Genomic DNA, 24,400 nt, shown 5'->3' with positions numbered 1-24,400 from the left:
TCTTAAATGTACCTATTTTCATCCTTTTACCATGCTTGTATTGACTTTTATGACATAATTGGAAATTTGTAAAGAATAATAAGTCATGTTTTTGTTGTTTTTCTGATAGCTTGTGCAATGTGTTTATGGTTTTTAGTTAAGGAATCTAAGCCCTATTTTGTATATTGCGAGTTTTTGACATATATCTTTAAAAGTGTTATCTATTGTGCCTCACATGTAAAGATGAATATTCCAGCCATGGCTGTCTTTCATGTATAATTGTATATGTATGAACCATGTTTGTGCTAAAACAAAAAATAATCTTTTTTGAATGAATTCCCATAGCCTTGGGTAATTCTATTTTGTATTCATACATGTAATTAGATGGGACACATATGCACTCCAGATTTAATAATGTCTACTATACATACTGTATGAGAACACAAATAAATGTGAATCATATTGAATTGGTTTCAACACTTTGGTAGATTTTTCTTTGATAATTGGACTCAAACACAGGTAATTTGAAGAGGAAACATACCAATCTGATCTTCAATTTCATATTTGACATAATACATAAGTCACCTGCTTCCTGTGGTTAATGGATTAAGATCACAAGATGGCCTTCTTCTTCTTCTTTTTAATTTTCTCTGAAAACATATTTCAGAGATTACATCACACAGGTTAAGGGCATCATTTAAAGGCAGGCTTTACTACTTCAGCTAGAAGGGATTAGACCACCCAGCGAGCCAACAAGGTCACTGTGACAGGTGACTATCTCATTAACTCAGCTCTCATTTAACATAAGAAGACGAGGATCATGGGGGACCAACAGGCACCGATTGGGGAAGTTTTCTATATAGAGGGAGCAAGTAGCTACAAGTAGGACAGTGTGCCTTTAACAATGTTGAATCTGAGATGTATGACCCTACGTGTTATCAGTGTCTGTGATATGGTGTAATATTGAAGCTCTAAAAAAAAAAAGGCGTTTCAATATGATCATGAAGTCCCTCAAAAAAGTAAAATCTTTGAGTGACCAGCATTACCATACTCATTTTTTCCAATAGAATGCAGTGTAATAACAAACTTTGGGGAAACAGTTTTTGAAATGTTGAATTCCAATCATAAATATCTTGATAATCAGACAGGCTTGTAAAATTAGTGAGATTCCTGACTGACCCAAAGGTATATGATTATGATTGCAGCATGAGCTAAATCCAGAATTTTATTTAAAATCTGAGACAAAGATACCCAATCCCTTTAAGGTAGTAGTGAATTTGTTAGATACTAAGGTTCAGTTGACAAGAGCACCACACACGTTTTCACATTGGCAATCTTGTCAGGAGGAATTTCTCTTGATATATTTTCATCTTATGTCCCAATGCTTGTTTGGAGTGAGTATTGAGTGTGTGTTATGCACTGCCAAAATCTTATCCCCCCCCCCATCATTTGACCTTGCGTTAACCTTTCATGAGCTTCTGTAGAATCAAATAACGATGTATAAATAAACGCCAGACTCCTCGGTAGACTTTGCCAAAACCATGGCAATGACATCAGATTGGGTGTGGGGAGGATGGGAGGAGATGGGAGGAGAGGGGAAAAGAGGGGAGGAGAGGGGACGAGAGGGGAGGAGAGGGGAGGAGAGGGGAGGAGAGGGGAGGAGAGGGGAAGACGAAAACAGGCCTGTTTACACACAGATGCATTAGCGTTTAATTACCAGCACATCTAAAAACCAGCTAACCTACACGGGACACTAGGAGTGGGACCGGGTAATAAACCACCACCTGTGAAAAGAGAGGAATACATGGCGATAGCATGGCGGGTCTCTTGTTTGTCCGAGTGGCGTTACATTAGAGAGTAATGCAATTACATTCTGAGAATGTGCTAGGGATGTAAACGAGGAGTAAACCGTCAAATAAAAACAAAGAGGAACAGATTAACATGAAAAAGGTTTTCTTGTCTCAGGACTCGTCCCTCCACTCTCCGGAGATACCTAAAGGCAAGATGAACACACACACACACACACACTGCAACATCTGAATAGCTAGTTGACTCTTGGTGGCACCTACGACGTGCATGCATAATGTACAGCCGCAGAGGCCATTGACTGAGGTAATGTCTCACAACTTTCCGCCTAGAGATTTAAGTTGAATCTAATAAAAATCACCCCCCCCCCCCCCCCTTTAGCCTCCTATTGTATTTTCTTGCATGACTTGTGTGGTTGGACATGAAGAGGGCACAACATTCATGTGCGTTAGTCATCCCTCTAACAGCCAAGCATAACAGAATGAGGCCTAAAATATTCCAGTGACATTTATTGATGGGATAACTCAATTACCAAAATAAACTAATTGTGGGACACATGGGTGCTACTCATATACTCTGCTGCAGTAACTACATATACTTCTGAAGCCAACTCCATATTTTTTTATCCAGTTAGTCAGAGACTTGGTGAAAATGCTGTACTACAAGTTAGTCTTAAACTTGGAGGGAAAAATAAGATGAAAGCATTTTTTTACATCTTTTGATCTCTTTCTCTCTCATTCTGTCTCTCTCTGTGCCCCTCTCTCCCCTCTCTCATTCTCTTCCCTCTACCTGCTTCTCTCTTCCTTTCTTTTCTTCTGCATAGATTCTCCCTTTCTCCTCCAGCCTATGTCTCTAAATGTCACTTGTTAGATGTACCTACACAATACATTTATCCTCTTCTCCTCATCATATCTTCCTCTTTATCTGTATTTAAGGATGGCTGAAGCTTTTCATCTGGATAAAATGAGTAACACGAGATTGGTGTTCATCCATTACATTCTTAAAATAAACCGATGATTCTCCAAGCAAATAATCTATTTTTCTGTTCCCTTCTCATTTAGAAACATCTCATCAATATAAACCTATCATATTACATTGAGCTAAAACAACTTGTCTTACAGATGCATCCAGGGGAAAGAAAATCTCTTTTTACTTTCATGCATTTCAGCTTACAATCACGCTTTCTTTTCGGACTCTCTATCTAGACATGTTGAACATTTAAGAGAAGTTTGCAAGTAGCTGCTTGAATATTGAGTGAGCAAAGTGGTGATTACTATTACATAAGCCTCATGATAAATCAAATGATATTAATATTTTTTGCTGATCGATCTTCTTGTAGCCCAATCCTCTAACTCTGAACCATACATGCATTGACTGAAACCAGGAGGGCATTGACTCGTATTGTTTCATATAAAAGTTGAAGTGCCCTTTTTTTTAGCTTTTTTCAATTCTCATAAATGAACTAATCTTTTGGAATATTGAAAAAATTGTGGTAAAGTTTCATGAAAAATTATTATTGTAAGTTTGTTGTTTCTATAAAATTCCATTCACATGCATGTTTAACTAGATAATTTAGTCAGCATTTTTGGAAACGGTGATAACACCTTAACCTTTACTGGCACTACAATAAGGCCAAACAAAAAAATATGTTGTATTGTCCGACCCAAAACTCTTGAAATCTACGGTCGTCTTTAAAATGTTTTTTTGAAAAAAATGTATCAAAGGATTCAAAACTGAAAAATCAGCCCAAAGAGGGAGTAAAAAAAGAAAAAAGATTTTCCGACCACCTCCATGTTTTGGCACCTAAAGGGCAGAAGGCCTACAACATTTTTTTTTGTTTAAAGGCCTAAATGTGCATCTAGCAGCCACTGCCACTCCACGCACTCCTCTCTCTCTCTCTCTCTCTCTCTCTCTCTCTCTCTTTCTTATTTACCCTTGCACGCTCTCTCTCTCTCTCTCATTCCACTTTCCCCCAGCAATCTGTCTTGTTGATGTATCACTAATTTTATATGCGCAGGTATCACACCTCAAAAATATCACATCTCCAATTTTGAATGACCTAGTCTTTGCGTGTACGTCTTCCTGAAACTCAATTAGTTGGTCCAAAAACTTTCAATTACTCGCCATTGCACCGAGCCTTTGGCAAGTGAAAGCCGGTCATCTCTCCTCTTTGGTGAGAAAATTTTACGAGTGAGAATTTTTTTTTTATAACGTCGATAAGTACCTTGTTGGTTCGCTGCGTGAAGATATTTTGTTATGATTCTTGTATCGCGCTTGCTTTGTCTTGACCTTCTTTCTTTCTTAAAAGCAAAGCCCTTTACAAAGGTCATATGCCCTTCAAACTTTAAAGCACTTCTGAAAATTGTATAATGGAGATTCTCCCTATGTGCTTAACAAGGTAATAAAACAAAACCCAAAGTATTATTTCAGGCTGACAAATTTTCAAACTCAATTTCTAAAGTTTAAAGGTAATACAAAGTTTTGGTAAATTTTGAAAATTGGGTGGATAGTGATTCTTTACAATTTTGATATATTTGGATGCCCCTGTGGATGTATTAAGCACTAGAAAATTTAGAAAAACTAGAAAACACTTCTGCTTTCGAGAAAAATTGAATCTAAAAATTTACCGGTGCTCCCTGTAAATTTTGATAAATTTCAAATAGCGCCTACGGCTGTACAATGGTAGCTGCGACCATGAAAATCTCAGGATATGTAGTTGTGATATATAATTTTCAAACGGGAATAGCTAATCGGTCAATTTTAGTCAAGAAACATTGTTTTATAGCTTAATTAATATCTTGACCTTGAGAGGGAGCTATACAACATAAAGAGTTTATTATTTACAATTTCATAACTTTAGACTCGATTTCGACCACGATAAAGATCACGTAATATTGTAGGACCGCATGTTCTTCCAATATGTTCATTTGAACCAAATCCATGACCCCATACCAACTCTTTGTATTACCTTTAAGAAAAAAGTAGAACAAAGAGAGAAAAGAGAATGGCATTTAAAAATGTAATATTTTTCAAAATATTCTCCTATCTTGTAATAATCATGATCTCATCAAACCCTAATTTTTCATCAATTAAATTCTACAATAGCACTCTGACAGGTGATTGCTCCGTATAATCTTTCAATCCAAACTTACAAAGTGCACCAGGCAATTACAATTTCATTTAGAGCACTTACACAAATTGAACCGTTGATAGATTGCAAATTTATTTGCCTAACCGTATGAACGGTGAATTGCTGTTTAGTCTACATTCAGTTCTGTCTACTATCCACATGGTCTGATAATCAATTTGTCTACCTATCATTTGGTCTAATGACGATTTAGGCTGATAGTCATTTGGTCTAATTTCCATATGGTCTAATTTCGAAACTATTCAACTACCCATTTGGTCTATTGTTCATTTAGTCCAATTCCCAGTTTGTCTAATGGTAATTTTGTCTACTATCCATAAGATCTAATAATCATTTGATGCAGGGCTTAAATTAATCCAAGGCCACCAAGGCCATGGCCGTGGATGCCCCTTTGAGTGGCCTCGATGCCCTCCTCATCGGCCTTGGAGATTTTTTGTGCCCTATCCAATTCTTCCTATTTGTGCTGTAATATAGGAATGTGCCCTACAGAAAAGTGGCCTTGCCCTAAAAATATTGAAATTTAAGGCCTGTTGATGATTATTACTATTTATGATTCATTGATAATATGGATAGTAGACGGGCTAGGTATATGCCATATGCCAAGAGACCAATCAGGCAGTAGACAAACTGGTTGCAGATGAACCAGCAGTATTAAAGCTGTATGCACGTGCTGCACATGTCTTGGGAATGCTGCTTTGCACATGTTTATGCATGGTGCAAAACCATTGAAGCACCAACCGCGATACCTGGGTCCTGTTTCATAAAACTTGTTATCAATAACAAGTTACAGTAACTGTTATAAGCTACTGAAATTGTGCCCTTTGACTGGCTGAGAGCAAATTTTTCATAAAATCTTAGTGTTTTTATTTTTTATTGATAACTATTTTTATGAAACAGGGGCCTGGATTTTGAGCAGGTGTACAGCACTTCTAAAATGCATCATCTAAATGATAATTAATTATCATCATAGATATTCATCCAGGTGGGTTGTTTTTAACCGAAAGTTGATTTCAGGGATTCATCTTTCTGGCTCGGGTTCTAAACCCATAATAAAACTAGGAACAAAGACCTGCTGTAGATCCCAGATTCTACAACTGAGCTTCATATTCTTGTTTTAGAAAATTAGACCTCAGTCTAACTTCTTTTGTTAGATTCTACTTTTGAGTCCACGCTGCTTAATTCCAAGGTCGGTTTTTAATTTTTGGAACAGTTTACAGGCCAAAGGTTAATCTACTCTACTTTTGGCTTAAGAGTTAGGACAATCCTCAAGGAGGGGACCCATCATCAAAATATATTGTTTGGAACTTTGATGTCCATATGATATATTACAAAATATCAGCTTAAAAATGACACTTATTACAGCCTTTTGGGAAAATGGGGGAAAATAACAATCTGCGTTTTCTAGATCCTTGATCTTCCTCACTAACTAGTACAAAATGAGCATTGACTATTCATAAAAAGTGAACAGTAATCATTTTGATTCCCATATGGAGAGATGATCACACATTAACAGAGCTACATGTACATATACATGCATGTAATACAAAAAGGATCGCTGAACTGTTAGTTAATTATTGCTAGGTAAGAGAGACATTATGGTTTGTCCTACTTAACAACAAATGATGAATGCAATTTGCAATCTGACCAATAAAATACACTTTATTGTAACAGGTGAGTTAAATCATTTGTAACACAGCACTTTACAAAGATACGTGCATTAAATTTGATGACATTATGATAAGGACCTATTTTCACAGGACACCCTATAGTTTTTAATAGGCAATAAATTCTGGAAAGGTATAATGCATGTAGTAGAACTTCCACAAATAATTTAAGATACTGCCAAAATTTTGCTGCACAATCTTTATGGAAGTCCCAAAATAGATGGAGACATATTCATGTAGACTTTGAGTGGAAGCGACCCTGCTTGACACCCGGCAATATTTGGGTGTCAACAGGTGTAGATTTCATGGCAATTACAGCGGCAGAGAGTAAGCTTATACTGGCTGTACTACGAGCGCAAACTTGAGGCCGATGCTTGCTAAAGTTGCCAATTTGATTCAAGGCCTGGCAGGCTTTGAACAAGGTGAAAGGGTATGAAACAAAAACGTGTAACTGCTTTGATCGGGATAGTTCAAAGGAACCGTGTTTGCCAATGTCCTGATATCAATCTCTAATTACAAAAACTTTATTGTGTGCCATCACTGAAAATATTAACAACCCCATATCCATGAATAGCTTCCAAACTTACTCACCCCCCCCCCCTTTATCTCTCACTTTCTTTATTTTGCTCTTTCCCTCTCTCTCTCTCTCTCTCTTTCTCTCTTCCTCTCCCTCCCTCCCCTTTTAACCTCCCTATCCTCATCATATCCTACCAATCTCTCTTCCTCTCTCTGCATGTTTGTCTCTTCCATCAGTCCGTCTCTCACTCTCTCTCTCTCTCTCTCTCTCTTTCTCTCTCTCTTTCTCTCCTGACTACCCCCTCTCTCTCTCCCTCTCTCCCTCTCTCTTACCTTCTCTCAATTTCCCTCACTCTCCTCCTTATTTTGGTTCTCTACCATCACATGCTTGTACAAACCATCCATAATAGACCCACCTTAGCTTGCCCATTAGGCTTTCCAGCGATCTCACTTCATAGCGAGGCCCAACAGGTATCTTTATTAAAAACAGGTCAAGGATTCCGAATTATATGCGACAGGTTTCCCAAACAGCAATCAGTGCAATTGGGTCGAAAACGGAGTGCTCTTCCACAGGAGCTCACACCATGAGAAAAACAGGCAAATTAAGCATGATCAAGAAGCATGCTTCTCAAAGGATGTTGAAATTTGATCTCTATCTAATTGTATGAGACTGGTCAAAGGTCAATTTGAAAAGAAGGAGATCTTTTCACTGATGAACAAAAATCAATAAAAAGAAATTACTTAACTGAACAACAGGCATCAATACCTCCTCTTCATATTTTCACAAAACAAAATGTGGACAAAGAGCACTATAATTAAGATGTGAACCAATAACTTTCTGATTTAGGCGCAAGTGAATAAACCACTCTACCAAGAAGATTTTTGTTAGATGTGGACAAATTGCAATAAAACAGGGATTTGAACCCGTAACTTTCTGCTTGAGACTCAAGTGGATGAACCACTATACCATAGTGATCTTTAGTAGATGTGGACATGCTGCACAGGATGGGATTTGAACCAATAACTTTCTGATTGAGAGTAAGCAGACGAACCACTATACCATAGTGATCTTTAGTAGATGTGGACATGTTACACGGGATGGGATTTGAACCCATAACTTTCTGATTATTAAGCAGATGAACCACTATACCATAGTGATCTTTAGTAGATGTGGACATGCTACACAAGATGGGATTTGAACCCATAACTTTCTGATTGAGACTCAAGTGGATGAACCACTGTACCATTGTGATCTTTAGTAGATGTGGATATGCTACACGGGATGAGATTTGAACCCATAACTTTCTGATTGACAGTACGCAGAAGAACCACTATACCATAGTGATCTTTAGTTGATGTGGACATGTTACACGGGATGGGATTTGAACCCATAACTCTCTGATTGAGAGTAAGCAGATGAACCACTATACCATAACGATCTTTAGTAGATGTGGACATGCTACATGCAAGGGATTTGAACCCATAACTTTCTGATTGGGAGTAAGCAGATGAACCACTATGCCATGGTGATCTTAAGTAGATGTGGACATGCTATAATTACTGCACGGGATGGGATTTGAACCCCTATCTCTCTGATTGGGAGTAAGCAGATGAACCACTATAATATAGTGATCTTTAGTAGATGTGGACATGCTACATGGGACAGGATTTGAACCCATAACTTTCTGATTAAGAGTAAGCAGATGAACCACTATACCATAGTGATCTTAAATTAAGTTGATATGGACATGCTGGGGTAAGGATGAACACATGCTGACCCAACAATTGCTTCAGTAACATTTGCCCTGGACTTTATTATGTCAAAGATAAAGGGTTAGGGTTGCATTGAGGTGTTATGGTATGTTTTATGGTTAGGGTTAGGGTTAGGGCAAGGTTTACTTTTATTGTCGAGGGTTAAAGAAAAGAAATTTGAAATTGCCATCGATCTGATGTCAGTCTGATGGTGGTCAAATGTCAGCCTTTTGTCACTCTGTTATTGACTATGCAATTGACTGCAAAGTGATTGTTGCTGGAGTACATCATTGATCAAAACAAACTCATCAATTGCATGCATTCATAAAAATCACAGACATTCATTTGCAAGCCTCTCTTCTATCTTATAAGTCACATAAAGTGTATGTTTAGTTTGCTCTAACACATTGCACATGATTCTACATCCACATCTCTGATACAAGGTATTCCATGTAAGTTGTACGTACACGTAGGAAATGTTAATCACACATTGTAAAAGCCCTGGGGTAAACCGGTAACAAGATACTCACGGAGCAACCTGCAAATTGGATTTGAGCGGAGTAGCACTTCATAGAACCTGGCCAAATAACATGTAATCTGATGTATATTAAGATGTATGTCAAGCCTAAATAGCGTTAACTATGAGTTCTATAAATGATAAGAGTTAATGTACTTCTAGCTCTTAACACACAATATGTTGTTTCATGTTGGTAACCTCCATTTTGTTTTTAAGTTATTATAAAATGCCTTGCATCAAGGACATTAGTAACGCAGCAGGGCTGAAACTGCAACCATGTGATCCACAGTCTGGTGACGTATCAACTAGGCCACATAATCTATACATTCATCATCATATAAAAGCTACAATAAATATTTTCCAAAAAGTTCTATTTTACAAATGATAGGGACTAAGAAAATGTAACCTACAAAAAGGCAATCTGCTCACAAAAGTGTAGCTCCCATGAATATCTAATTGCTGTTATTTGATCAGCTCCTTTTCAAGTGACATGTACAGTAAATTGAATGCCCCGCTGAGCAAACTGACAGTAAAGAGGTTATGTTCTGAAAATGATGAATGTTTTAACCTTTCAAAAAAGTCTCTCTCTATTACACCCAAAAATTCCTAGGGTATAACATAATCTACTACATAACATCCGGAAAATACAACCATCCTTTTGTTCACGCGTCGCCCCCGGCAACAGACTCATACTGCAGCAATTACTCAAATTGTTGTACCTGCATGCAAGCTAATTGAAGATGCTTGGCGCAATTATCTAGTACGTGTTCCATGTACAATGTGCCATTGTCAAGGCGGCCATGTTTGCAGCAGGCATAGATGATGTCGTCATGGCGACAGACTGTATCGATAAGTTGGGAAGGAGGAGCAACAATCCAATTCTAATTCGTGGTGAGGGATGGGGAAGAGGGTATCGTTCATCAGAGATGCAGCGAGAATCTTCATGCAGTGATACTCGGCTTGAAAATGATACTGAGATGTAGATGTATAGTTATCACAGTAAGGGATATCAACAGGAAATTGTTGAGTACCCTTTCCTTTTTTTAACAGTTAAGAGAGTAAAATAATATGCTATTCACGAAGATCATGAATACACCGAAAGAAATAACCTGATTCTCAACAACATATGCCTGTAAGTAAGTGATTTCAAAAGGGCAAAGACATCATAATTGATTTCTCTTTGCGTCAAATCTATGAGTGAATTTTCCTTTTTTAAAGAAGGTGACAACAAAACAACCATGAAAGACTAAAAAGCTTGTCTTTACATCTTTCATAACTAGGTTTTTACAAACACCAGCCTGATTTACAATGGAAATAAAAAATTGTGAAAAAAAAACTATATAAAGTTATAAACTCTGTTCATCATCATCAGGTGAATATTTGCAAACAGAGTGTGTATGTTTACATGCAAGACTGAAGCCTGCTATTCCAAAAAAAGATTTTACATTGGTACTGCCAAGAATTCTCCACAGAACTGGTCAAAATTGAAAGTGTAATCGTGAATCAGTGATGCATTGTAGATGAATTCTACTTATCACATTGAACCTGTATTGAAAAGTATGTGTAGATAGATGTACACGTAGCACCCAACCATATGGAGACCTCGATATTCAGGATGACGAACCATCTTCATTCCACCCACACTTTTCCCATCGATGTATTTTTCCCCTCATCAAATAAACGGACAATAAATGGAGTGATCTGGGTGGGGGTGTACGGTACACCCCTGGAAGGCCCCTTGCTCCCCATGGTACCAGGCATTATCTGCATGGTATATCAAAAGCTGGAATTCCGCACACATACTACCGCTCCCACTCCCTTTCACTCTCACTCTCTCACTCTGTCTCTCTCTCTCTCTCTGTCTGTCTCTCTCTCTCTCTCTGTCTCACTCTCCTTCACTCTCTCACTCTCTCTCTCTCTCTCTCTCTCTCTCGCACACACACACACTACTTAGCTCTTTAACTCTTGCACACACACTATCACTCTCTCTCTCTCTCACTCCCTCTCTCACTCCCTCTCTCTCTTCTCTCTCTCTCTCTCTCTCTCTCTTGCACACACACACACTACTTATCTCTCTCACTCTCACACACACACACTATCACTCTCTCTCTCACTCTCTCTCTCACACACACACACTATCACTCTCTCTCTCTCTCTCTCTCTCTCTCTCACACACACACACACACACACTATCACTCTCTCTCTCACTCTCGCACTCACGCTAATTTGAAATGAGGCATGCACTCAACCAAACACAACAAGTGGCTCAACGAAGAGGGACCACAAAGGGGGAACGCGATATGGGCTTCTCTGATCTACTTCTTTCTTCCCTCCCCACACAGAAGGCCTTTCCATGCATCTGAGATATATCAGTTAATGCTTCAAATGGTGTCAAGGGAGGGGAAGATTGGATTTTAGAGGGATATTAAGAGGAACCAAGATGCTATGAAGACTTATTTCAAAACATTATACAAATAATCTTGAGTTAGGCAAGGGGGAAAAAAAAAAAAATCATATTTAAAGTAGCCACCTGCTTCCTTTTTTGAGGCCGTCTGTTTTTTATACAAAAAAAATGAAAAATTGAAATGAAATAATAAAGGACCTCTTCAAAAAATTTCTGAGCGACCATTTTAAAGGAAATAAGGGCCTCTTTCTTCCTTTTTTTCACAAAGGCTAAACATGATTTTTGAAAATGTGCCGAGCGGCCATTTTAAAGAAAATAAGGGACTTTTTTTTCAAAAAGGCAAGATGCTAAACACATGTTGTTTTTTTTTTTTTTTTTTTGGGGGGGGGCCTTAAGTCAATTAGATCTAAGAGACAAAATATAACTGGCATGGCATTAAAAAAATGTCCATATCTAAGACAAGAAGAAATAGAGAACACAGGAGGGGTTACAATTACCTCTAATCTGTCCTGTTCATCTCATCCAGTCCATACGTTGGCTGATTTGTGTTAAAAACGATGCAAGGAATCTTGTGGCAAATCTCAAGCTACATGTTCATGATGACTAGATGATGTCTCGTACCTGTAGGAAGAAAGTGAAGATTTATCAACCAAAACGAGTATAAACAATTATCCAAATATTAGTCTGGCAATATTTGCTTCAGGCTTCATTACATCAATAAGACAAACATTAGGTTAATGTTACAGGTTAATCAGTACCCATTGTAATAATAATATGCTGTTCTTGTTAAAAGACTTATTAGACCACACACATTTGTGCATGTAATGTATTGTCATTCTTCAACACAACATAATGTACAGTCAACAACTAAAGTAGTCACGAATACCCCTTTTACATTTGATAGGTATTTGTGTGTGTGTCTTTCGTAACTCAAGAAGGATGAATTGGTTGAATTAGGGCCTACGTTGGATGATTTTAGATGTAGGCTTTGATATGTCATATTCTCAACAAACTTATATCAGGACATATCAATTCTCCCATCAAAAAATCAAAAATTTGGTAAGGGTATAAATAATTTAGTTGTTAAATGTGTTCATCATACACAATGTACAGAGGTGTACCTGCTATTACAGTATGCACATGAACACCAAAATGTGTTCATTTCTATGTACTGTACATGTATATCTGACTAAACCAATGTACATTATATAAATGTAAATGAACGTGCATCATGAACATTGTACATTTTCATGTACAAAGTCCTACAGTTAGTATGTGCTTATCGTACATGTACAACTGTCTGCCTGTATGCACATGGACACCACAATGTATACATGTCCATGTACATCTGTCTGAACCAATGCACATTTTATACATGAATGTGCATCATAGACATTGTACATGCACAATTGGGGGTTGAAGCAATAAAATGGAAGGTAGTTACATGTTTCTCTTATCTACTGTAGATGTAAACACACTATTCATCACAACTTCACGATTCTGCTGGGGATAACATTTATGTCTCTTTTTTCTTCTTTTTACCTGGGGGGGGGGGAGGGGTGGTTGGTATTGGATTGAAGGGGGGATATTTTAATCATGTCATTATAATGATACATGTAGTAATGCAGACATTTATAATGCTTTGATTATTTGTTTGATTATTGTTTTATAATGTACATGTACATGATGTTTGTTTACACATGCGTGACATCCCCTCTGAGAACCTAGCCATGAACTAATCCTTGTAAATTAATATTTTACGGCTTCTTGTATAATATGGTGCTCTTGTAGTTGATGAGGCCATACTTTTCTTACAAAATAGTAGAACATGACCTAGTTTAGATGACAATGTAGAGGTGTTGCGGTTCAGTGGATAAGTCTCCAGATTATGAACCACAAGGTATAGGATTCTAATCCCTGCTGCACCACTAATGTCCTTTGGCAAGACATTGATCTACTTTTGCCACACTTTCCACGCTTGACTCGGGTGAGGCAAATGGGTACATGGAAGGACTATTCCTTGAAATGCTAGAGCGCCATAAAATGGCAGCCTCGTTATAAAGCCGTGGTGATTATGTGGTGCGCCATGAGTGTCAAGTGTGTGTGACGGACATGAGCTCTATACAAGATATGGTTCTATTCATGAAATAAGCATAATATGCTTCATATTTTATGTACAGTATGTATCTTGTAACACACAGATATGGAGTAGGCCAACTACCTTTATACTTCTGGCTACAGTCTAACCTGCTCTAGCGACCACCTGTGTAGAAAGACCACCTGCCTACATGTACAAAGCCCACATTTTTGGTTTCCCTTGAAAATAGTTTCTCATTGAAACATGTACTAAAGGAACATGTACATACAGACCACCTGCCTATAAAGACCACTTTTCTTGTCTCCCTGGGGTTGTCTTTATAAGACAGGTTTCACTGTACTTTATTTCCATTCCTACTTGTAATTCATTGCATATAGAAAATGTCACAGTAAACCGCCACAGTTGTCATGTCATGTTTCAACAAGACAAATAAAAGTTCTGAATGCTTTAATCTATGTTAAAACACATGGACACAGACCGAACATACATTAACATTCCTTACATGTACACAACATGTAAACATGGCTCAACGTCTTTTCAGTACACTGGAGACTTGTGCATTCAACTTACTGACATGTACATGTAACATATAAAGAACATACATGTACATGTACACAATAAATTCCATATTCCATAAATATATAATGTAAGGTAGTACAGGTAAACATGCATCAATAGTATTCTTGTTGTAAAGCTCACAGAAATACATAAAAGCACATCACTCATGTACAACAGAAAAAACAAAAGAACATCATCAGAATTCAATAGGTACAACAAAAACAAATTTCCTTGCATTTGCAGAAAAGCCAACACACTAGAATCAAGACATACTGTACATTTTCTAGCACTTGATAGGTTAATGTATGAAAAGCTGTGCAATTATCGTCAATCTCCCATCCTCCTCTCTCAACACGTATATTACCCTACCCAGTCTCCTCAGGGAAGATTTCCATACAATACCAGGCCGTGATCCCATCGATGCTCAAACACCGACGTGTTAAAACACGCCTCATCAACAACAATACCGCTACATCACGTCAGTCATGCATACCTTGCAAGCCGCCAATCCTGAATTGAAATTACTCACGCTACAAGAGAATTCATCCCTGATTTGAAATCAATCTGAAAGCGAATAACACATGCTTACTTTTTTCTTCAAATAATGAACCAAGATGTTGTGCAGTTCTGAATGTATGTGTAGTTGTTTATCAAAGGCATCGAGAGCACTGATTTGAAGTATATATGAATACACAGTGTATTTTAGGTTTTAGCCCCTGTATGGAATTCTCTATTCTTGCACTCAAAGCAGTTATGCTGTGTGAGCCATGCTGGATAGAGGACCGCTACAAAGTGTGAATTATAAACAATGGTATCTTATAGCATGATGAGGATTGCACGAGAGGAGAGAAAGGAAGAAAGGAGGAGAAAGGAAGAGAAAGGAAGAGAAAGGAAGAGGAATACAGGAAAGAGGGAAGGAAATAGAAAGAGGTTTAGAGAGGGCGAGACAAAGACAGAGACAGAAAAAGAGAGAGGTAGCGTAACAACAACAAAATACACAGATATAAGGAACAGAGTAGAGAGATAAGGAGAGATGAGAGGAGGGGAAAAAGGAAGAGGGAGAGAGAACTAGCAGGAGATAGGAGGGGTGTGAAGAAGGGGGAGGGACATAAATAGGAGAAGAGAGACAGAAGAGAGGGGAGGAGAAATAAGAAAGAGGAAGAAAAGAGGGGGAGAGAGAGAAAGAGATAGAGTGAACAAGTGAGAGAGAGAGAGAAAAAAGGAGGGAGGGAGGGAGAGAGAGGGAGAGAGAGAGAGAGAGAAAGAGAGAGAAAGAGAGAGAGAGAGAGTTACAGAGAAAGAGAGAGAGAAAGAGAGAGAGAGATAGAGTGAACAAGTGAGAGAGAGAGAGATAAAAGGAGGGAGGGAGAGAGAGGGAGAGAGAGAGAGAAAGAGAGAGAAAGAGAGAGAGAGAGAGAGTTAGAGAGAGAAAGAGAGAGAGAGAGAGAGTTAGAGAGAGAAAGAGAGAGAGATAGAGTGAACAAGTGAGAGAGAGAGAGATAAAAGGAGGGAGAGAGAGAGAGACAGAGAGGGAGAGGGAGAAAGAGAGAGAAAGAGAGAGAGTTAGAGATAAAAGGAAGGAGAGAGAGAAAAAAATAAGGGAGGGAGGAAGAGAGTAAGAGTGAGAAATAGATAGAGTGAGAAATAGATAGAGTAAGAGAAAAATATATATACATGATGGACATGTAACATTCCATAGCTTTAAAACAGAACCAAACAATTGCTCCTTAATTAATATTTAACTCGATTTTCTTGGTGGGTCAAAACAGTGAGGCAAAGAAGAATGTGGATACTACTAGGTCACAGTTTAAGAATATATATGTACATATGTATGATGTAAATAAAACAAGAATATGTAAGATTGAGAGAGCTCAGAGGGGAGATTCTAGGAATAAACCTTAGAAAAGAGAGATTAAAAAAAGATGCTAATTCAAAATAGAGTAAAACAGATAAAGACTGTGTAACATTAAAAAAAAACTTGTTTTTATAAAAAGGCAATGAAAAAAAGGAAATATCACCATCCGCATCTACAAGCCATGAGTAAACATTGGAAGTGACAAGATAATATGATACACTGTGCATTCAAAACAAAATTCACGCCAGAGGACACAACATGAAAGATATATATTTTGTTCAGGTCATACAAACAATGCTATCGCCTGTAAAGAAAAAGAAGCACAAAAGAGACTGATGGAATATCAGATTCTGAGGGATCAAATTACTCTATTTCATTTCCTTAGCCTGAATCGAAAGGGCAAGAGATATATCAAACTGCAATGCAGATATTTTTACAATTGTAATGATGGGGTAGGCAAGTTTTGGATTTGGGAACCTGGGAACTATGGTAAATATAAAGAAAGCCAGAATGATGATAAACATGTATAACACTTGCTATGTAAACTTCTGTTTCGTTTGTTTATTTGTTTGTATGCAGGAGCAGCTTTTTATACTATCTTACAGAAACAGGATCGCAAAGATTTTTCGAGAAATCAACTTGGGACAATTTCAAAATCCTCTTATGTATCCCATTAAAGATTACATGTAATAACTATAATAATAATAATAATAATACATTACATTCCTATAGCGCTAATTACAATGTTTCTAAGCGCTATACAAAGTTTGCAATACTTAGATAATAATACATAATGTATTATTGTAATGTTTGCACCCATACATGTAAGTACATGTAGGTGATGGCCAGGACTACTGAAATTGCTTTAGCTTGAATATTTTCAGTCCTTGTGATCATGTGTAAAAAATATGAGATTATTTTAAAGGCAATTTGAATAAACTTTTAACCCTTTTTCGAGAGTTCTTCATCCTTGTGTGCCTTCATACTAGATCTCCTTTAGGCCTAAAAAAAAAATTGATGACTTGGCGTAACGGGTCACTGAAAATTAGGGTAGGTAGGGCGATTTTGTTTTTTTGTTTTGTTGTTTTTTTGTTGTTGTTGTTGTTGCTTATATTTGCATACATGAAATTAGCCATTCATACACATACATACATACAGTGGCGTAGATAGGTCCTTAGACCTTGGGGATGATCTGATGAGAGGGGTAGACCACAATATGTTCAAACAACTCCACGCACACACACACACATATATGGACACACACATATATGGACACACACACTGTGTGAGCAAAGTGAGCAAGAAATTGTTGAAATCTTGATCACCTTGGGACCTGGGGGATGCATACATACACCTGCCCCCCCCCCCCCTGCATACATACATGTACATGTACATACACCCTCATGCACATAAAATGCAAACATACGAACGCATTAATAGGTTTCCAACAGACCCCAGCCTGAGATATCTCAGACACTGTCTTCAACAGGATAAACAGGTGAATATGTAGGTTTAGAAGGGGCTGTTCACAAATATTAGTATTTTCACAATGTATTGACTAGCATTTTTATAACTTGTCTAGAGGTTAACATGTTAACATGTTAACATGTATCCAAAATCTTGAAGAATGAGGGTTGAAAAGAGTAGCCAATTACAACTTGTGAAAATATTTACAATTGTGAATGGCTCTGTAATAACAAACAGTTAAAAAATGTCTCCAGTATTTCAGAATCCTTTATCCAAAAAAAAAAAAAAAAAATAAAAAAAAAAAAAGCGTAGGGTCGGCGATAAAAATAGGGTCGGGCGGGTTACGCCAAGTCATCAATTTTTTTTTTTAGGCCTTATCACTAAATGTCCATTGTTTATTTATGATTGAGATCTTGCAAATGTCTCTTTTTCTGTAAAAGGGAAATGTAATGCTACTCCCACATAAATGTATCTCCTGTTATCTCTGTTTATTTTCCACTCAAAAGTATATTATTTCAATTTGTTTGATTGACAGCCTTGATTAACAATTCATCCACTTCTTGTATTACAGATTAATTATCTGAACTTGTATCGTTCTCTCATTTAGTCCATTTCTCCCCTATGTATCCCCTCCTTTGTGTAACTTATATTCTCTCTCTCTTTCTCTTTCTCTCTCTCTCTCTCTCTCTCTCTCTCTCTCCCTCTATATCTCTCCACCTTTCCTCATCATCTATCAAACCCATCAATCCATCTTCATTTTATGGAAAGCATCTTTCAAGTGTTTTTCTGTCCACCTGTCTCTTTCTTGCACCCCTCCCCCTCTCTCTCTCTCTTTCTTTCTCTCTCTCTCTCTCTCTCTCTCTCTCTCTCTCTCTCTCTCTCCCTCCCTCTCCCTTGCTCTCTCTCTCTCTCTTGCTCTTTTTTTTTCTCTCTCTCTCTCTCTCTCTTTCTAGCAGCCTGGATTACGAGTACTATAGGTGAATTATTCAGGATGAGTGAAAATGGAGTAAACTGGTTCTGATTTGCCCTTGAATTCATTTATGACATGCATGTCATCTTGCATCAGGTCTAATTGACTTTCAAATGGTATAAGTGCAGTTCTTCATATAATATTTTAAAGGGTCATTCTCAGCGCTTTGAAACTGTTATGTCACAAGCGCTATATCAATTTTTCATATTATCATTATTATTATTCACAGGCAATGAAGTGCAAAAGTCCTTAATGCATCTGCTGGGACACTTTTTTAAATATGTTGCATGAGTGACACTTGCTCCAGTGACACATGCAATTTTGTATTGAAGTGTTGTTGTTGTTGTTGTTGGTAATAGTTTAATGGCGTTCATTCAGTATTGATTGAAATATTTCAGAGAGTGATTATGAACCAATCAAAATATTGCCAATTGAAGGATTCTAATGCTCAATGTATTTTTTGTTTTTAAATTTCTGACATGAAATGCAATAACATAAATTGTGTATGTCGCCAAAAGTAGACAGAGTGTTAATTGTACATGTAGCAGAATGGTTTGTCCTTTCATCTCCTGCATCAGATTAAAAAAAAATTTAATCATTTTTCTTTCGGCGGGGGGGGGGGGGGGGGTGGGTAATCAATAGAATGTTATTGTGCCCAAACCATAAAAGAAGGGTAATTGTTACAAAACAATTACTATGAAGGGCATATCTCTGTCCTCGACTGAAATACTGGGCAAAGGCAGTCCTCCTAATAATCCTAGCCACGAAAGATGTTTTCCTTTCATGACGGCGGAATTACAGGAGGTTCTTTGATGTTCAAAGCCAATGTAATCTGAGTCCTGATGGGATCACACTTCATGACTATGCTTCACACCTTCCAAATCAGGTCCTGAGGTGTTGATTGTATCATCATACCCTAATGAAAAGAAGGCTTTTTTTCAAAATCTCCAAAAATGTATTTACTTTAAAGGTCCCATTTGCAGCCAACATCAAATTCTCTAGAACTTTGCAGGAATTATGAATATGTCATGTACATGTATGTCCTATCTAACGTCCTATTAAACGTTAGCAGCGTCATAATACCCAATAAAAAGAAGGGTTTTTTCAAAATCTCCAAAAATGTATGGCTTAAAGGTACTATATATCTCATTTGAAGCCAACATCAAATTCTGTAGAACTTTGCAGGAATTATGAATATGTCATGTACATCCTATCTGTTAAATTTAAATGTTAGCAGTGTCCTAATATTATAATTAGGCAAGGAAACCTGTTTACTTTATAGACTTCACTGTCAGACACTATTGAGTGAATGACTGACTTCTTTTTTTTCTTTGGTAATAACATACAGAACATGAGCTGAAAAGGGTACATGAGCATTTGTCTACATCAATAACCCACTTCTTGTGATGGCCAAAATTAAACTGATTGAATCTTTGTGCAGCACAAAACGTAAAACATTCAGTACAAGGGTCTGAAAATCAGACTATTACTAAAGTCAATTTGACAACTAATGGTCATTATTTTCTCACTTAAAGACATTCTCCAGCCCATTTTTTTTGGGGGGGGAGTTCTAAATTAATAGGCCTTTTATCTTTCAAATGCCGTTGGAATTTAACCTTTTCATTTTTTGGGCCTGCAAATGCGACATACTATACCTTTAAAGGGAAATCTAATCTTGATAGCAAACTACAGTACTCTAGAGAAAAGCAGAAAAATCAGATAAGTAGACTGTTGAAAGGTTGAATGAAATCAGAGGAGAAATGAGAAAGATGTGATTTTTTAAAAGTTATAATCACTATAGGTCCTTCAAATTGGCTAAATCGATAGTGGCGGATAACTTTCCAAAAAATGACTTAAATTTCAATTTTAAAAAAAATGATTCAGGAGGGTCATTTCTCTTTAGAGGAACTATAATAATATGCAATCCATGATATACATGTATGAGTAGTGGCCCAAGGGAGAAAGCACTTAGGAGAAAAATTGAAATTAATAATATTTGTGTACATGACGTCACAATCTAGGGACCAAACTGCCAATTTGAGATTCACATAGACTAAGCAATCTCATTTTTCATACATTCGTGTCTTTCTTATTATTGATCCTATTTATTTCAAACTTTATCTATTATTTTTATCTTATTTTTCTGCTTTTATATAAATGAACTTATGACAAGGGCTGAATTGTCCTTTTACCTATCAGTCCCAAAACCTGGGGAGTGTTTCACAAAGACTAAGATCGACTTAAGTTGGACTTAAATATGGTAGGCCGTTCATGCCACTGTTTTCTCTCACCATTTACTGACTGGTCTCTCAAGGGACATACAAATCATGGTCACAAACCTACAGAATTTACATTTTTTTATAGTTCATTATTGAAGGAAAAAATATTATCTAAAGATCATAATGGTGAGAGCAACCAGTGCCATGAATGGCCTGCTGAAGTCGATCTTAGTCTTTGTGAAACACTCCTCTGATATTTTACTGCTGCACGGTTCTTACCATCAGGGGGGTCCAAAATCCAAAATTGAAACATGTAAAATTGAAACATGAAATGTGGAAATATGCTTTCGACCAGCAATTATTGTTCACATATAGAGCTCAACCTTCTCCTTAAAGGTATAGACCAGTTTTGGAACCCCCCCCCCCCCCCCCCCTCTCAAAAATGATATGGAAGCTCTTATCACCAATCATCTGAACGAATATATGTTTTGACTAATATGTGATGATAAAAATTTTGCTGAGAAACCGCCTTCTAATTGATATATTTGGTAAATAATCATATCGATACATCCTGGATAGATATCGCGAATGTACTTCAACATTGAACATTTGGGCATATATTTCTGCTTTTTGTGAATTTAGGTTGAAGTATCGCCATCTAATCCTCTGAAGGCAATATTTAAACAATATTGAACAGATATTTTGCACCCCAAAAACCTCAAACCGCAATTTTACCACTGCTGCATGGTCTATATCTTTAATTAGAATGAAATTGAGTTTCTCAAGCTTGCAATTTTGAACCATCTTTTCTTGGCCCTAGCTCTCAGGTCAAACTTGGTATAAGTAGCAGAGAATCCTTGGTAGAATTAAAAGAGCCATCTGTTCCACCCCATTAACACAGCTTGATGGACTGCATCAGAGTTATGACATTACCTTCATTAAAGCCCCACTGTACTACTTATAGCTTCTTGCGCCCTCTCTAAAGCAAACAATGCCTAAGCGGTGCCCTTTAGTCCCCCATGATCCTCTTTTTCTGATGTTAATTGGGAGCTGATTTGATGAGATAATCACCTGTCAGTGACCTTGCAGAGAGGTCTAATCCTTCCTGGCCAAACTAGTGCAGATGGGATTTAAAGATAAGCTTGAGTTCTGGTAATGATAGAAAATAAATTCTCACAGAATCCAACAAAATGTTCAAGATTACAAATAAATGACAGGTGCCTAACGATTTCGGTGGAAAATGTATAGGGGCTGAGTAATGAGCATAGAAAGATAAGGAAATCAAGGTACCCAGACACCATGTGCAAATGAGAGTTGTGGTTTTTATTGAAGATGATTTCCAGCAATTTTTGTAAGGTTGTTTTTAATTTACTGGTTCAAACAATCAATCTACTGCAGGATAAACATTTCAGAATGAATTATAGCCATGTTCTCGTGCCATACGTTGCCGATACCACAGCTCAAGATTAGCTTTAAACAAGTTCACACTATAATCATTTTCTCAAGAAACATTTCAAGAATTTGAGCTGAGCATGCATACAGACATTTCAAGGGATATACAGCATATTTTGACTTATCACATCATCAACAAATAATCATTCAGAGAGAGAAATGTGCGTGTTAATCAAAGATTCAATATTCTAGCTGAAGGCAGGGGCTTTCATGATGACAATTTAAGTGTGAGCTATAAAAGAAACGCATAGAATGCATATCTTCTGCATGGATAATATAAATCACATCCCCGGACCCTGTCATTGTAAGCTAGGAGATACCTAGGAGATAGATTATGTGATGAGAGCATGGTGTGAAAAGGCTCCCCATTTAAAGGTACTATGTCCCATTTGCAGGCCAAAAAAATGAAAAAGTTAAATTCCAACTGCATTTGAAAGATAATACTAATTTAGAACTTCCCTAAAAAAGGTGGGGCTTGAAAATGTCTTCAAGTGGGAAAATAACGACTATTAGTTGTCAAATCGACTTTAGGGCTATAGAGCCCAAAAGTAATAGTCTTGATTTTCAGACAATTGTACCGAATGGTCATACGTTTTATGCCGCGCAAAGATTTAATCAGTTTAATCTTGGCCATCACAAGAAGTGGGTTATTGATGTAGACAAATGCTCATGTACCCTCTACAGCTCTTTTCATGTATGTTATTACCAAAGAAGAAAAAAGCCAGTCAGTCACTCAATAGTGTCTGACAGTAAAGTCTAGCAAGTAAACGGGTTTCCTTGCATAATTTGAATATGGGGACACTGCTAACGTTTAAATTTCACAGATAGGACATACATGACATATTCATAATTCCTGCAAAGTTCTACAGAATTTGAGGTTGGCTGCAAAAGGGACATAGTACCTTTAACAGAGCGTTGTGGCATCATACGCCTGTAATCCAGCTAAAAATTGAAGTTACAAAATGATTCGGCCGAGGACACAGGTTCAAAACTGAGTCACGTTTTTCGGATGGTGCTTTAAAGGTCGGTCCCAGACGTAAATAATCATATCTGATTGATACATGTCTGTAAAAACTCAATTACACACACACACAAATCTTCTTGGTGATTTGATAAAATGATACACGTTTACTGAAGTCTGTCTTTCAGGACATACCGCATTGTTGAGTGCTTGTTAAGAATGTGAAGGTCTTGAATTTGACCCCTACAACAACCTTTAAAGCAAAACACACACTACATTTGCCACTCCCCACCCAGGAAAAACTGAAGATTTACAATGTATTACATGTGTATATACATGGTGTAAGCCATCATAATATAAATTAATATAATGGGAGAGATACAGTATACCTGTACCTCATGGAGTGGAGATGGTGCACACATTGTGTGCATGAATGAATATGATGAGGATAACAACATTGGTACCAAGCAATAATTCTATTAACAGTGTATTACCTCAGACATACTGCTATAACTGCTTCAAAGGGGACTCTAAACCGACCAATTATTAGCCTTAATGGTCAATCTTGGGCCAGACTCATTGATGTGAAAGGGGTGTTAAAAGGACCAAACTAATTATCGGCCTTAGCAGGCAATGTGGTCAGTCTGGTGCCAGGCTCGTTGGTGTAAAAGGTGTGTTCAGGACCAAACATGGATCAAGCATCAATGTATGATAAGGTTCATTGACGCTGATCAAACTCATGGACATGCACTTCATTGACTTTAAAGTGTAGTGTTTTGTTTGTTTGTTGTTGTTTTGTTGTTTTTGAAACTTTACATGCACAAACCCTAGACAGTCATACACATGTACAGTACATGTAATGCATATCTCGAGGTATGAACTACAAGACTACACAGACTCCATGGACTAGTGCATTTCATAGACAGTGTGCTATAGCTGGTCTTGCTCTTATTTGACACTGCCATAGACTGACAAAGCTCGACTAGGCTCAAGGCTTTAGAGTATTATATTTACATGTCAAAATGGAGTCTGTG

At 37.3% G+C, this 24,400-nt stretch overlaps 1 protein-coding gene across 1 annotated transcript in view; it reads right to left on the bottom strand.

Moving 5' to 3' along the window:
* Positions 1-14,805, bottom strand: part of LOC100889789 (NACHT domain- and WD repeat-containing protein 1) — a 129,374-nt gene extending 114,569 nt beyond the window's left edge. The window contains exons 1-2 of the mRNA XM_030980007.1: positions 14,716-14,805; positions 12,284-12,407 (exon numbers count right to left, since the gene is read on the bottom strand). The gene's annotated coding sequence lies outside the window, so the exon portion shown is untranslated. The remainder of the gene's footprint in view (positions 1-12,283; positions 12,408-14,715) is intronic.
* Positions 14,806-24,400: the final 9,595 nt, after the last annotated feature.

This window comes from Strongylocentrotus purpuratus, unplaced genomic scaffold (assembly GCF_000002235.5).
Source record: "Strongylocentrotus purpuratus isolate Spur 01 unplaced genomic scaffold, Spur_5.0 spur5_scaffold_10, whole genome shotgun sequence".
NCBI lineage: Eukaryota > Metazoa > Echinodermata > Echinoidea > Camarodonta > Strongylocentrotidae > Strongylocentrotus > Strongylocentrotus purpuratus.
This window is presented reverse-complemented; position numbering and strand designations above follow the sequence as displayed.